A 15,204-nucleotide genomic window follows, 5' to 3' on the forward strand; every position below is an offset into this window, starting at 1 on the left:
GACGGACTACATGGACAACTTCTGGTCGTACGCGGCGTCGCTGGGATGCAGTCATTGCGTCAGGGATGACTTCATAATCCAGTTCACCCAGCCGACGAAGAACCTTGTACGGGCCGAAATAGCGGCGCAAAAGCTTTTCACTCAATCCACGGCAGCGAATGGGTGTCCACACCCAGACTTGGTCTCCTGGCTTGTATTCCGCGTTGCGTCTTCGTAGGTTGTAGCGTCTGGCGTCGGACCGCTGCTGATCTTTGATCCGTAATCGGGCAAGCCTTCGAGCTTCTTCTGTGCGTTGAAGGTAGGCGGCAACGTCGACGTTCTCTTCTTCTGTAACGTTGGGCAGCATTGCGTGTAGCGTGGTCGTGGCATCCCTGCCATGGACGAGCCTAAAAGGCGTCATCTGGGTGGTCTCCTGCACTGCGGTGTTGTAGGCGAAGACGACGTAAGGCAGGATGACATCCCAGGTTTTATGTTCGGCATCGACATACATAGCGAGCATATCGGCGATGGTTTTGTTCAGGCGCTCGGTCAGTCCGTTGGTCTGCGGATGGTATGCAGTTGTCCTCCGGTGGCTGGTTTGGCTGTAGCGCAGGATGGCTTGCGTGAGTTCCGCCGTAAATGCTGTTCCTCTGTCCGTGATGAGCACATCGGGGGCACCGTGTCGAAGAAGAATGCACTCCACGAAAAATTTGGCCACTTCTGCTGCTGTTCCGTTCGGTAGGGCTTTCGCCTCGGCGTAGCGGGTCAGGTAGTCGGTCGCTATGATGATCCACTTATTTCCAGATGTTGACGTTGGAAAAGGGCCAAGCAAGTCCATGCCAATCTGCTGAAAGGGTCTTGAGGGAGGTTCAATGGGGTTCAGAAATCCTGCTGGTCGTGTGGGAGGGGTCTTTCGTCGCTGACAATCTCGGCATGTTTTCACATAGTGTGCGACATCGGCAGACAGTCGGGGCCAGTAATACTTGTCTTGAATGCGGCGGAGGGTGCGAGTAAACCCGAGATGTCCAGCTGTCGGCTCGTCGTGTGAAGCCTGTAGAACTTCTTCGCGGAAATGTGCGATGCCTCTTGCGATGCTGATTCCTCGGTCTAGTAGCAACTGCATGTTCCCCTCGATGATGGCTTCAGTGTTTATGGCTTTCGTGGCGCCTACGGTCACGATAACGCTTGAACGGGGTGGGACGCTCACTTCTTCCTCCAGGACACTTAGGGCAACGTGATTTTCCCGAGTTTTCATCGAAGCGATGGCTTCGTCCGTCGAAAGCGTGATCAGCTTGGATCGCAGGTCGATGATCGCCTGATGCTCATTAAGGAAATCCATACCCAAGATCACTTCGCGAAAGCATTGCGGTAGCACAACAAAGGTCGCAGGATAGGTATGTCCTTTGACAGTCACTCGCGCTGTGCATTGTCCTGATGGCGTAATGAGGTGGCCCCCAGCGGTGCGAATTTGTGGGCCGTCCCAAGCCGTTGTGACTTTTCTGAGCTGCGCAGCGAATGTTCCATTCATCACCGAGTAATCGGCTCCTGTGTCGACTAGAGCGGTAACTTTCCGGCCGTCGATAGTCACTTCTAGGTCGGAGGTCCTGGCTCTTGCATTGCATGTCGCTCTCGGCGTCGGGTCACGGCTTCGTCGCGTATGCGAGTCACGGGTTGGGCGTGTGGTCGAAGCTCCTCTGGGTGGCGGCGTCGATTTCAAGGTAGCTTGCGTCGTGGTCGAGGTTCTCATTGTGTGCGGCGTCGGTGCAGCGAGTGTCGGTTCTTCATGCGGCGTCGCGGGTGCAGCGTCTTCATGGGGCGTGGTCGGTGGAGGATCTTCGGCGTTTAGCTCGTGAGCAACCTCACCTCCAGAGGTTGCTGCCTTTAGTTTCCCCTACGGGGGCTGGGCGACCTTCCTCGTACCGCGGCTGCGTAGCTGCGGCGTGGCGACGCAAAGCGCGAGGTTGACGGCGATGGTGAGCGCGAAAAGCGGTTCGGCGTGTACTCTTCTCGACGCAGGTACTCGTCGATTTCGTGCGGACGTTGTCCGAAGCGTGGTCGTGGGGCGTTAACGGCAAATCCTCGAAGACCGATACGTCGGTACGGGCAGTGACGAAGAATATGGCCGGCCTCACCGCAATGGAAGCACAACGGCCGGTTGTCGGAAGTCCTCCAGGCGTCGCATTTCCTGGGGCTTGAGGGTCGGTCATAGGCTGGGCGGGCGGGGGCTGGGAGGCGGCGTTGTGGACCAAGTGGCTCATCTCGGGGAGGACGTGGGGGTTGTCGTTGGGGCTTAGCAGTCCTTACTGCAGCGGCGTAGGTCATGGCCTGGGGTTCTGTGGCCGTCGGGGTGCCAAGTGCCTGTTGCACTTCTTCCCGTACCACGTCCATCAGAGTCGATGCTTGTGGCTGTGGGGAGGATGGCAGTAATCGGCGTAGCTCCTCTCGGACGATTTCGCGGATAACGTCCCGCAAGCTGTCGCTGGTGGTGGCCGGCGTGTCCGAACGGATTGCATAGGCAGAGGAAGGGCAGTTGTACTGCCGAGCTCGGACGTCGAGGGTCTTCTCAATCGTGCAGGCTTCCTGCATGAATTCGTCGACCGTTTTTGGCGGCTGACGGACGAGGCTGCCAAAGAGTTGTTCTTTTACGGCGCGCATTAAGAACTGAACTTTCTTTTCCTCGGTCATCCCGGGATCGGCGCGGCGAAATAGGCGCTTCATCTCCTCGACGTAGCTGCGGACGGGCTCATTCGGAAGCTGGATCCTGGACTCGAGGAGTCGTTCGGCTCTTTCTTTCCTCACGACACTGGTAAATACCTTCAATAGTTCTCTCTTGAATAGCTCCCATGTCGTAAGGGACGACTCGTAGTTTTCGTACCACGTGCGTGCGGAGCCATCCAATGAGAAAAAAACGTGTCCAATCTTTGCCGCATCATCCCACTTGTTGAATGACGCCACGCGCTCAAATTGATCCAACCATTCTTCAGGGTCTTCGCCTAGGGATCCATTGAAAGTTGGCGGCACCCGCGGCTGCTGCAGTATGATCGGTGTCGACATCTTCGGCGAGATTGCGGTGCTCGTAGCCGCGTCTTTTCGCTGTCTTGTGCGGTCCGGCAGTTTCCCGAACTCAGGCTCCTCTCCCTGGAGACGTCGGCTGGCTCGCTGAGCTGCTGGCTCGTCCTCGGGTGCGAAGCGCTCAGGGCTGGCTTCACGACTTGAAGGGGGCGTCCGGAACATGGAAGGCTACCCCGCACCTCCACCAGATGTCACGTAGTGGTGACGGCAGTCGAAGCAGCGATGAAGACGGACGAAAGGATCTTCTAAAAGAACTGTTTATTGGGCTGACTTGGACCCAAAATGGACTGAATCACTCGGCGGCTGCGAAGCGACAAGCGTGCTCGGCGGTCGTCGAACAGAATGCCCGCCGCTGTCGGCCGTGCTCAATTTAAAGCTGATAGCGAACATTCGAGATAAAGGGCGCAAAGTTACTAGAACATTCCGGAACAACGTAGAATCAGCTTTGCCTGGCTGCGATCAATCGAGATAAATCTAGTCGCGTCTTGCGTCGCAAACAAAGCGATAAGGTGGTGTCGCGGCAGATTTGAAAAACGAACAAACACTGGAAATATTCGCGGCAATATATTCCAGTGGGGTATGTCTTTTTTGAATGTGTGTCAGTGTGAAATCGCATACACCAGGAAACAAGTACCAAGGTGGCAACCTATCGGGTCTCTGGGCAACATCAGGAAGTGCATCTAGTATGTTTATTTCTTGGCATATTTCTTCAAAGCGGAGGAGCAATGGTTTTACAGCTTGAGGTTTGTTGGTGAACAGTGTTCTGGATGGGCATTTTGTAACTATGGTGTAACAAAGATGTTTCGGTAGCGACCTTATTTTCAGTACGCACGCACAGGTAAGCATTGTTCTCCTGTTGGTGAGGGTCGGTTCATTTGCTTCTACGTGAAGGCTATTTATGGGTGATGTTCTGTAAGCACCAGTTGAAAGGCGCAACCCGAGGTTTTGTACTGGATCTAGCTTTTTAAGGTATGATGGCCTCGCAGACCCATACACTATGGATCCATAGTCTAACGAAGAGCGTACTAGAGAGCGATAGATGTGCAATAGGCACCTCCTATCGGATCCCCAATGCTTCCGTGAGAGTACCTTGAGTATAATCAGGGATTGGGTGGCTTTCTTTTTTAGGGTGTTTATATGTGGTAGAAACGTTAGCTTTTTGTCAAAAGTTAAGCCTAAAAATTTGTGTTCTTGTTTTACTGGAAGTGTGGTGTCGTTCAAGTGGAGGGTGGGATCAATCTGCAGTCCCCTCTGCAGCGAGAAAAGAACCGCAACAGTTTTCTGTGGAGAAAACCTAAATCCATTTCTGTCTGCCCAAAGTGCTAATTTGTTTATTGTGAGTTGTAGTTGTCTCTCACAAGTTGCCAGGCTAGAAGATGTGCATGCAATTTGAAGGTCATCAACGTAGACCGAGTACATAATGGACTGTGGAATTATACTGGTTAAAGAATTCATTTTTACTATGAACAATGTAGTACTTAAAATGCACCCCTGAGGAACGCCGTTTTCCTGAGTAAAATTATTTGAGAGGGTTGCGCCGAGACGAACTTGGAAAGAATGGCTGGTTAAAAAGTCGCTCAAATATTTCAGCATCCTCCCGCGGATACCAAGCTCTGCCAGGTCGCGAAGAATCCCGAACCTCCAGGTCGTGTCATATGCCTTCTCCATATTGTCACCGGCGAAAATACAGAGAACCAAACTGTTCACTCGGGCGAGGTTTTCCAACACCGCCGCGCTCGTTCTGGACAAAGAAGACGTTCGGCCACGCGCTCGGGAACACAGTTCGACCTCCAGGTGGCGCCGGCAGAAAGTCAGCAGCGTGGCATTGCCCCTCCCATCTAAGAGGCATCGACTCGATGCCGCACGCGAGGGGAAGAAAAAAAAATAAGGCGAAAGGTAATGGCGGGGTTCGGTCCGGGGCTAACGGGAATAAAACGGCTTCATTCGCGCCACGTGGACGACCTCGGACGTCGGGTGTCGAGAGGACCGGGCAGTTCCTTGAGGGAGCACCTCGTAGGTCACCGCGCTGAGGCGGCGTAACACCTGGTACGGACCAAAGTAACGGCGAAGAAGCTTCTCGGAGCGCCCTCGCAAACGGATTGGGCTCCACACCCAGACTTGGTCACCGGGTGTGTAAATCACCTCCCTGCGGCGGAGGTTGTAACGCTCGGCGTCGCGTTGTTGTTGGCACCGGATTCGCTGTCGAGCAACTTGGCGAGCAACTTCGGCGTCACGGACAAATTGGTCGGCATCCACGACAGAAGAGGGAGTAGGATCCGGAAGAAGCATGGCGTCCAGCATGGTCAAGGGTTCGCGACCGTGCACCAAATGGAAAGGAGTGAAGCGCGTCGTTTCGTGAAGCGCAGTGTTGTACGCGAACGTTATGTAAGGAAGTATCCGGTCCCAGTTCGCGTGGTCATCGTCGACATACATAGAGAGCATATCGGCAATTGTCTTGTTAAGCCGCTCAGTCAGTCCGTTGGTTTGCGGATGGTAAGCCGTTGTCTTTCGATGACTGGTGCCACTGAGTCGAAGTACCTCGTTCGTAAGTGCCGACGTAAACGGGGTTCCCCTGTCAGTTAATACGACCGTTGGAGCTCCGTGACGAAGCACAATGTTATGAATGAAAAAACTTGCGACTTCGGCGGCGGTACCACGGGGAAGAGCCTTGGTCTCACAGTAGCGGCTGAGATAGTCAGTGGCAACAGCAATGTACCGGTTACCCATGGAAGACTCCGGAAACGGACCGAGTAAGTCCATGCCGACCTGTTGAAATGGGAGGCGCGGGGGATCGATAGGCTGCAGGAGCCCGGCTGGTTTAGTCGGTGGCGTCTTCCGGCGCTGACATTCTCGGCAGGTTCGGACGTAACGGCGGACAACCGCAGCAAGCTTGGGCCAGTAGTACTTGGTGCGTATGCGCGCCAACGTGCGGGAAAACCCGAGATGGCCCGAAGAAAGGTCGTCGTGGCACGCGCGCAGAACTTCGTCGCGAAGCGCAGCTGGCACTGCAAGCAGATAGACAGTGTCCGTTGGGCCGTAGTTCTTTTTGTAGAGTACCCCATCGCGCAAGCAAAACGATGACAGTCCGCGCTTGAAGAGCCGAGGTGGAGATGGGGCGATTCCTTCAAGGTATTCTATGAGGGGCAGCAGGTCAGAATCGGCCCTTTGTTGTTGGGCAAGGGTGGACGTGGTGAGAGCACCAAGAAAAGCGGAATCGTCGTAGGACTCGTCAGCGGGGTACAGGATTGGGGCGCGAGATAGACAGTCAGCATCGCTGTGTTTCTGGCCAGACTTGTGCACGATGGTGACATCAAATTCTTGTAACCGAAGACTCCATCGAGCAAGCCGCCCCGAGGGATCCTTCAGGTTCGCCAATCAACAGAGTGAATGGTGGTCGCTCACGACCCGAAACGGGCGGCCATACAAGTACGGACGAAATTTCGTAACGGCCCACAGCACAGCTAGACATTCCTTTTCCGTTGTGGAATAATTGACTTCTGAACGGGACAAAGTGCGACTGGCGTAAGCAATCACGCGTTCTAGACCATCCTGCCGCTGAACAAGGACCGCGCCGAGGCCAACGTTACTAGCATCAGTGTGCAGTTCAGTGTCGGCCTCTTCGTCGAAGTGGCCAAGCACAGGCGTACACTGCAGACGGGACTTGAGTTCTGTGAAGGCGCTGTCCTGGTCTGGGCCCCAGATGAAGGATTCAGAATCCTTCGTCAGGCGGGTCAAAGGCTCTGCTAGCCGGGAGAAATTGGGAACAAACCGGCGATAGTACGCGCAGAGGCCCAAGAAACGACGCAGGCTCCGTTTGTCTGTTGGCTTAGGGAAGGCAGCTACGGCGGCCGTCTTTTCGGGATCTGGACTAACACCTCGTGCGCTGACAATGTGACCAAGAAACTTCAGCTCTTGAAATGCGAAGTGACATTTCTCTGGCTTGAGAGAGAGACCAGCGGAACGTACGGCCTCGAAAACAGCACGCAAGCGTTTCAGGTGCTCATCAAACGTGTCAGAGAAGATCACGACATCGTCAAGATATACGAGGCATGTCTGCCACTTCAGACCGGACAGCACGGTGTCCATCATTCGTTGGAACGTGGCTGGGGCCGAGCACAAGCCAAAAGGGAGTACCTTAAACTCGTATAAACCGTCTGGCGTAATAAAGGCGGTCTTCTCTCGGTCGCGTTCGTCGACCTCTATTTGCCAATACCCACTGCGGAGGTCGAGGGATGAAAAGAAGGTGGCATGGCGCAGGCGGTCTAGGGAATCATCAATTCGGGGCAGAGGGTACACATCTTTTTTCGTGACGGTATTCAGGCGCCTGTAATCGACGCAGAACCTGAGGGTGCCATCTTTCTTCGTGACGAGAACAACAGGCGATGCCCAGGGGCTCGTGGAAGGTTGGATGACGTCGTCCTGGAGCATCTGTGTAACTTGGCGGCGGATGGCATCGCGTTCTTTGGAAGACACGCGATAAGGACGCTGGCAAATTGGTCTTTGGTCGTCAGCAACGACAATTCGATGCTTGGTAAGCGGCGTCTGTCGGACCTTGGAAGTTTCCGCAAAACAGTCGCGGAAGGAATAGATTAGGCTTTGCACGCAGTTTTTCTGACTGGCCGAGAGGTGCGGGTTCACGTCAGTCGGAATGGCTGTAGCCGTCGCGTCGGCGAGGTCTGACGTGGTGGATAAAGAGCACTGCCTCGTACACTCTCCAAGCTCGTCAAAATAAGCGACGACTTCTGACTTCGTCAAATGTTGGGGTTCACGAGTAAAGTTCGTGACTAAGATTTCGGTACGACCATCGGCAAGGTCTACTAGGCCTCGGGCGACACAAACTTGCCGAGCGAGTAGCAGGGACATGTTCGCTTCAGCAATGCCAAGAGCGCCGGTGCTGTCAGTACACTCGACTGTGACGAACTTGCTGGCTCGCGGAGGGATTGTTATGTGGTCGTCACATATGCGCAACATTACTTTACAGGGCTCGGTGGTTGTGTTAACGGCTCGCTGGGCGGAAAAAGATACCATGAGTTCCTGAAGGTTTATGATATCGCACCATACTCGTGAAGGAAATCCATGCCCAGTATGAGGTCCTTTGAACAGTCAGCTAACACGGCAAAGGAGCCGGTGAAAGTAAGACCATGGATTTGGATGCGGCAAGTGCAGACGCCGATTGGTGTCACGACATGGCCACCGGCAGTGCGGATCACGGGTCCACACCAAGGCGTCAGAACCTTACGGAGTGTCATGGCTAGCTCCCTGCTCATCACAGAAAAATCAGCGCCGGTATCGACGAGTGCGGTCAGTTCATAACTGTCGACGGTTACTAAAATTTCAGCGGAAACTAATCGTTCGCAGCACGTCGGTGGGGTCGTCGGATCGGGTCGTTGACGCTCGGGCCGTCGCGTCCAATCGTCGGGTGGAGGCTGTTGACTTCGTGCAGCGGCGGCGGCCCTACCCCCGGAGGACGCCGTCTTCAGTTTTCCCGCCGAGGGGACGTGCCTCCGAACTGACCGGAGGTTGAGGGCCGACTGGGCGTAGCAAAGCGCCTCGGGGATGGCGATCGCGACTGTCGCCGCTGTGAGGTCGGGGGCGGCACTTGAGAGTTCAGGTACTCCTCTATGTCCCGCGGTCTTTCACCATAGCGCGGTCGAGGCGCGTCCGGTGGGAATCCTCTCAGACCCATCCGCCGGTACGGGCAATTCCGCAGAACATGGCCGGGCTCCCCGCAGTGGTAGCAGAGCGGACGATCGTTGGACGTTCGCCACACGTACGCTTTGCGGAATGGAGGGCACGGGTCCTGCTGCTGCTCAATGGGACGCACGTAACGATGGGGTGGTGGTGGTTCGGCAACGGGGCGAAACGCTTGCGGCGCCGGGGCAGGTCGGCGCAAGGCATCGCTGTAGGACATTACGTGCGGCTCCGAAAGGGGTGCTGGGGGTGGCTGCACCGCTCGCCGGATTTCGTCACGGAGAACATCGCCTGTCGAAGGTACGCTTTCTGACGGAGCACTCAAGTGGAGGTGTCGCAGTTCTTCGCGGACAATGCTCCGCACAAGCGCTCGCAGCGCCTCATCCCCGGGGCCTGGCAAGGACGTGCAGTACTGAGCGGCCGCTACATTTGCCTGACGGCCGTATTGGGCACTCCGTTCCTGCAAGGAACGTTCTATGGTCGTCGCTTCCTTGGCAAAGGCGGCGACAGTTCTCGGAGGGTCGCGCATGAGGCCAGCGAACAGCTGCTCCTTTACCCCACGCATAAGGTGCCTCACCTTTGTAGCTTCGGGCATGGCTGGGTCGGCCCGATTGAAGAGGCGGGTCATGTCCTCAATAAACATGGCCACGCTCTCGTTGGACTGCTGTGACCTGGAGCGAAGGGCAAGCTCGGCATTCTCCTTTCGCTCGCTCGAACTGAACGTGGCGAGCACCTCGCGGCGAAAAGCTGCCCAGTTAGAGAAGGACGCCTCGTGGTTCTCGAACCACGTTTTCGCCGAGTCTTGCAGTGCGAAGTACACGTTCAGCAGCTTTCGCTCGTCGTCCCATTGGTTGAACGCGGCCACACGGTCAAAACCGGCCAACCAATCTTCTACATCCTCGAACCGGTCGCCGTGGAAGGATGGTGGCGACCGAGGTGCAAGAAAGACGAACGGCGGGGCACTGCCGAAGGACTGACCTGTCTGGCTGCCAGTGGCGGAAGTCATGGCCCGAGCAGGAATCGTGAGTGGCTCAAATTCGGGTTGCAGGCCTCGCAGGCGACGGCTAGCTTTGTGGACAGGTGTGGCGTCTGCTCGTCGGGGAGAAGCGTCAGGGCTATCGTCCCGGTCAGCGTACATGGGATGATACCCAGCACGGCTCCACCAAAAATGTCACCGGCGAAAATACAGAGAACCAAACTGTTCACTCGGGCGAGGTTTTCCAACACCGCCGCGCTCGTTCTGGACAAAGAAGACGTTCGGCCACGCGCTCGGGAACACAGTTCGACCTCCAGGTGGCGCCGGCAGAAAGTCAGCAGCGTGGCAATATCGAAAAAAACTGAAAGGCAGTGTTGCCTGTGTATAAAGGCCTCTCGGATTGTGTTTTCCAGGCGGACTAAATGGTCGACTGTGGAACATGTTTTTTTAAAACCACATTCGTGGACATCAAGAAGCTCTCAGGATTCTAGAATAAACATTATTCTAATATTTATAACACTCTCAAAAGATTTGGCAAGACAGCTTGTAAGGGTTATAGGCCTGTAACTGTTAGGGGAGGTTGGTGGCTTTCCTGGTTTTAGAAATGGAACAATAACGGCTTTTTCCAAGCAGCTGGTATTTTCCCTACTACCCATATTTTGTTAAAAATTTTAACAGAACTTCTACAGATTGCTCAGATAGATGGGACAGCATTTCATAATGAATTTCGTCGGGGCCTGGTGCAGTTTGTTTACCTATAGACAGTACTCTCTGTATTTCTTGAAGTGTAATCAAATTATTGTAAGGCTTGTTTGTGCTGCCTGCCGTAAGGAGCCTTTGTTTTTCGGTTGTGTTTTTGTATTTTAAGAATGACTGTGTATAGTGGGAAGAACTAGAAACTATAAAAAAATGTTGCCCCAAAATGTCTGCTTGTTCTTTAATACTTGTCTGAATACCAGGATCCGTCAGCAGAGGAAGGGTGAATGGGGAATAGCTGCCATTTACTTTTCTGACCTGCTCCCACAGTTTTTTTGATGTTACCGAGCTGTTTATTGAAGACACATAATTTTGTTTTTTCCACGTTCCGCCGTATATATCGGGCTTTAGCTTTTGCCTTTTTGAAAACTATTAGATTATCGTGAGTAGGATACCTACGAAATACACCCCAGGCCTTATTTTGTTGTCTTTTGGCTTCCCAACATTCTCGCGTCCACCATACCTTGTGGTTCTGGCACACCACGCCTGTGGACAGGGGAATAGCTAGCCGTGCAGCATCGATGACACACTTTGTGAGAATTTCATTGAGTTCATCTATGCTAAGTGTTTCTGAGTAAATGTCTTCTAATCTGGCCTTTTCTCTAAACAACGCCCAATCAGCTAAATGTAGCTTCCATCGCCGTGGTTTGGTTGGGATGACTGCAGGTGAGGATGATAGGCTTATAAAAACTGGTAGGTGATCACTCCCAAACGCGTTGTCTGAAACGTCCCACTTAAAATCGCTAAAAACAGAAGGTGAACAAAAAGACAGGTCTAAACTGCTCATTTTCCCAGACGTTGGGGAACAGTATGTGGCCTTTTTCGTGTTTAAAAGGCATACATTGTACGTCAGGATAAAATATTCGATTATTTGACCTCTAGCGTCACAGCGTTCGCTTCCCCACAGGGAGGAGTGAGCATTGAAATCCCCAAGTAACAGATATGGCTCCGGATCAGTTGCTGTAGATCATGGAGAGTTAACGTAAAATGTGGAGGAATGTATACGGAACAGATTGTTAGTGTTTTGTAGCTTACGATACTGACTGCAACCGCCTCAAGTTTTGTTTTGAGTTTAATTTCTTGAGCAGGGACGCCGCTTTGAACGACTATCGCGACGCCTCCCGATAGCCGATTTGCCTGCTCTCGATCGCGTCTAAAGGTTTTATAATGTTTCAGGATATGTACATGTTGTGGACCAAGATTGGTCTCCTGAAGACATAAACCTGTGGGTAACATTGACCCTAAAATATGTGTTATGTCGCTGTAATTCCGCATAAGTCCTCTACAATTCCAATGGATTAAAAAAGCCAAGTTTATGTATTTATTTTATTTATTTATTTATTTAAAACATACTGCAGTCATTGAAGACCAAGCAGGAAGGGCAATACAGGTCACAAAAAATGCAATTCAGCGCCACCATTGGGAAGCAATCACAAAATATAAAATGAACAGGGTGCAGTGCAAACACATGATATCAAGTAGAAAAGGGGAAAATGAATCGGCAACCATTAAAGCAAAAAAATATATATATAAAGGAAAAAATCAGCACAGGGTTTTTCGTACACTTGCTTCAAAAACTGTTACATTATCAGCGGAAAAAACATCTCTTGGAAGAGCATTCCACTGGGTGACAGTGCGTGGAAAAAAAGAATTTTTAAATCTGTTAGTACGTGCAAAGATTGGTTCCAGGTTGTGACGGTGGGAGTGCCGAGTTTGACGACTCACACGTGGATGAATGAACAATTGTGGATTGATGCCAAGTTGGTGATTGTTGAGCAGATACAGAAACCGCAGCCTGGAAATCATTCGTCGGCTTCCTAACGTCAAAATGTTGTTAGCACTCATCAGAGACAAGGTGAATCTAATCGACCATATGAATTGAATATGAAACGAACGGCTTTTCTCTGTACCATTTCTAGTTTGGTTATGTTTTTCTTCAAGTAAGGGTCCCATACTACACAAGCATACTCCAGCTGAGGTCTGATTAGGGTACTGAATGCAAGCAGCTTACCATGGGAAGGGGCTGATCTTAATTTAAAATGAAGAAAACCTAGTTTCTTAAAGGCTGATGCACAGGTTTTATTAATGTGGCTCATCCAATTCAAGTGATTAGTTATCGTCACACCTAGATATTTATACTCGTCGACCTGAACTATTGGATATTCATTGATTTTGTACAAAAACTGAAACGGGGTTTTCTTGTTAGTAACCTGAAGAAGGACGGATTTTTCTCGGTTTAATTCCATAGACCAAAGGCTACGCCACTAGTGTAAGCATTAAGGTTATTGTTCAAAGCAATTTGGTCATCGGTACAACGAATAGTTTTGAACAGAACGCAGTCATCTGCAAATAGCCTGATACTAACAGATGCGATGTCAACTGAGGCAACGATGTCATTAATATATATTAAGAATAAAACAGGGCCAAGGACACTACCCTGAGTTACCCCAGAGCCGACCGGTAAAATTTCAGAGGAGCAGCCATTGACGTGGACGAACTGTTTTCGGTTACTGAGGTAGGCTTGAATCCATTTCACTATGGGTAGAGGAAGACCAATGTTCTGAAGTTTTAGGATTAGTTTGCTATGTGAGACACGATCAAACGCTTTGCTGAAGTCTAGGAATATCATATCTATTTGCTCGGCTTTATCAATAGAGGATGCCACTTCGTGAATGCTAGTTACCAGTTGAGTAACAGTTGAAAGACCTTTCCGAAATCCATGCTGGAAACACGACAAAATATTGTGTTTTTCGAGAAATGCAATTATGAAGTTAGACACGATATGTTCCATGAGTTTACATATGCTGGAGGTTAATAAAATTGGATGATAGTTTCCAACATCAAGACGGTCACCTTTTTTGAAAACCGGAATCACTTGAGCCATTCGCCAATCGTCAGGAAGAACATTGTTTCGAAATGATAACTGGAACAGATGAGTAAGAATATGGGCCAGGGGTTCCGCATAGCGACGTAGGAATACGTTACGTACATTATCAGGGCCGACAGAGGTCTTCACTTTAAGGCTGAGGAGCATATTAAAAATACCTTCGTACGTAATGAAATCGGGTGATAGACCCGGGAGCGAATAATCAAACTGGACGTCATCGTGTGCCGTGGTGAAAACAGAGTGAAAGTACTGATTAAAGCAGTTGGAAATAACGGACGGGTCATGTGAAATGCAATTATTAACAGATAATTGACTCGGCTCGTTTTTAGTTTCGCTGAGGTACCGCCAGAACTTCTCAGGTCTATCCTTTAAAAACCTCGGGAGTGAGTGAGTGAAGTATTTTGCTTTTGCTTCGGATAAGTGAGAGGCTAGCGCAGTTTTAAGGGATTGATGGGTGCTATTGAAATGACCGCTACGTTTAGCAGGTTTTAGCTTGCGATGGATGTGAATAATTTCTCGTGTAATCCATGGGTTCTTTTTGTTAGTTTGTACACGTCTGTTTGGTACATGAGTTTCGAGGCAAAACTACAGTTTCCATGAAAGACTTCCATAATGATTTCACATCACCACATAGATTATCAGAAAAATGCCACAGGGTGTCCAGAATGGCTTGGCCATTGGCTCGTAAAAAGTTTTTGACAGTACGAACAGGTTGTTGCTTATGGCCTTGTCGATTTGCTATTCGAAAAGACAAGTTTACGACATGATGATCAGAAATGCCAGCGTCTACCGATACCGTATAGTCAGACACATTCCTGTTGACAAAGTTTAAATCAAGAGTAGAACGGGCATTTCCAATTTCCCGAGTATAATCAGTTACAGTTTGCACAAGATCGCACGCAAGCATAATATCAGTCAGAGGGTTTTCAATAACATCAAAAACAGATTTTGGGTTACTCCAATTGATTTCGGGAAGATTAAAACCACCAGCAAGAATGAGGCGGTCTTTTTTAAGCAGGCATAAGTGATTGTAAAGCCTAACAAATAATCAGTAGAGCACGACAGTGCTCTGTAAACAGCACACACTGTGAATAAATGGCCCCAACAATTTACTTGGATAATTAGGCTTTCATGATCTGGGATTTGATTAAGGACTATGCCGTGAGAGGAAATGAAAGGGGATTTACTTAAGTAGTGGGCCCGTTATTAGGGGCCTGTCTTTTTTTCGTTCAAGAAAGCTGTTCCGCCGCTGCAAAGCAGGCGGAGTGGAAGTTGTATCCATCGCCTCACGAGAGGCACTGGAGGACTGCGGGGAAGCCGCGGGTTTGTGGGTTTCAGTCCTCCCCCGGTAGGGGGACTGTCCAGCGGGATGCCGACGCATGGACCGGTGCTCCCTGCTTTGACATTGGCAGGGCAGCTTTCGCTGACCCTGCCTGGGGCGTGAATGGCCCTGCCATTGGCTCGATGGAAGTGGCCTCGGCAGGCACCGGGGTGCTGTGTGGTGCACCGCCCCTGCGCACCACATCAGCAAAGCTGGATTTTGCTGTGAAGGAGAACTGGTTGGTAACGGCAAATTGCCTTCTTGCTTCTCTAAATGAAATGTTTTCCTTGGTTTTTATCGTGATAATCTTTTTTCCTTCTTCCAGGACGGACAGGCCCTGGAGTATGCAACATGTTCTCCTTCGCAGTTAGCGCAGCGCAGGGCTGCGTCACATTCCTCAGAAACGTGATCCTTGGAAGCACATTTTGCGCACGTTTTGTGGCCGCGGCAGCTCTGTGAGCCATGGCCAAATCTCTGACAGTTGAAGCATCTTCGTGGGTTTGGAATGTAGTGCCTGACATT

At 51.2% G+C, this 15,204-nt stretch overlaps 1 protein-coding gene across 1 annotated transcript in view; it reads right to left on the minus strand.

Annotated features, from left to right (window-relative positions):
- LOC144127799 (uncharacterized) overlaps positions 1-15,204 on the minus strand; it is a 482,923-nt gene that overhangs the window by 243,403 nt on the left and 224,316 nt on the right. The window lies entirely within an intron of this gene.

Source organism: Amblyomma americanum, chromosome 4, assembly GCF_052857255.1.
Source record: "Amblyomma americanum isolate KBUSLIRL-KWMA chromosome 4, ASM5285725v1, whole genome shotgun sequence".
NCBI classification, from domain to species: Eukaryota; Metazoa; Arthropoda; class Arachnida; order Ixodida; family Ixodidae; genus Amblyomma; species Amblyomma americanum.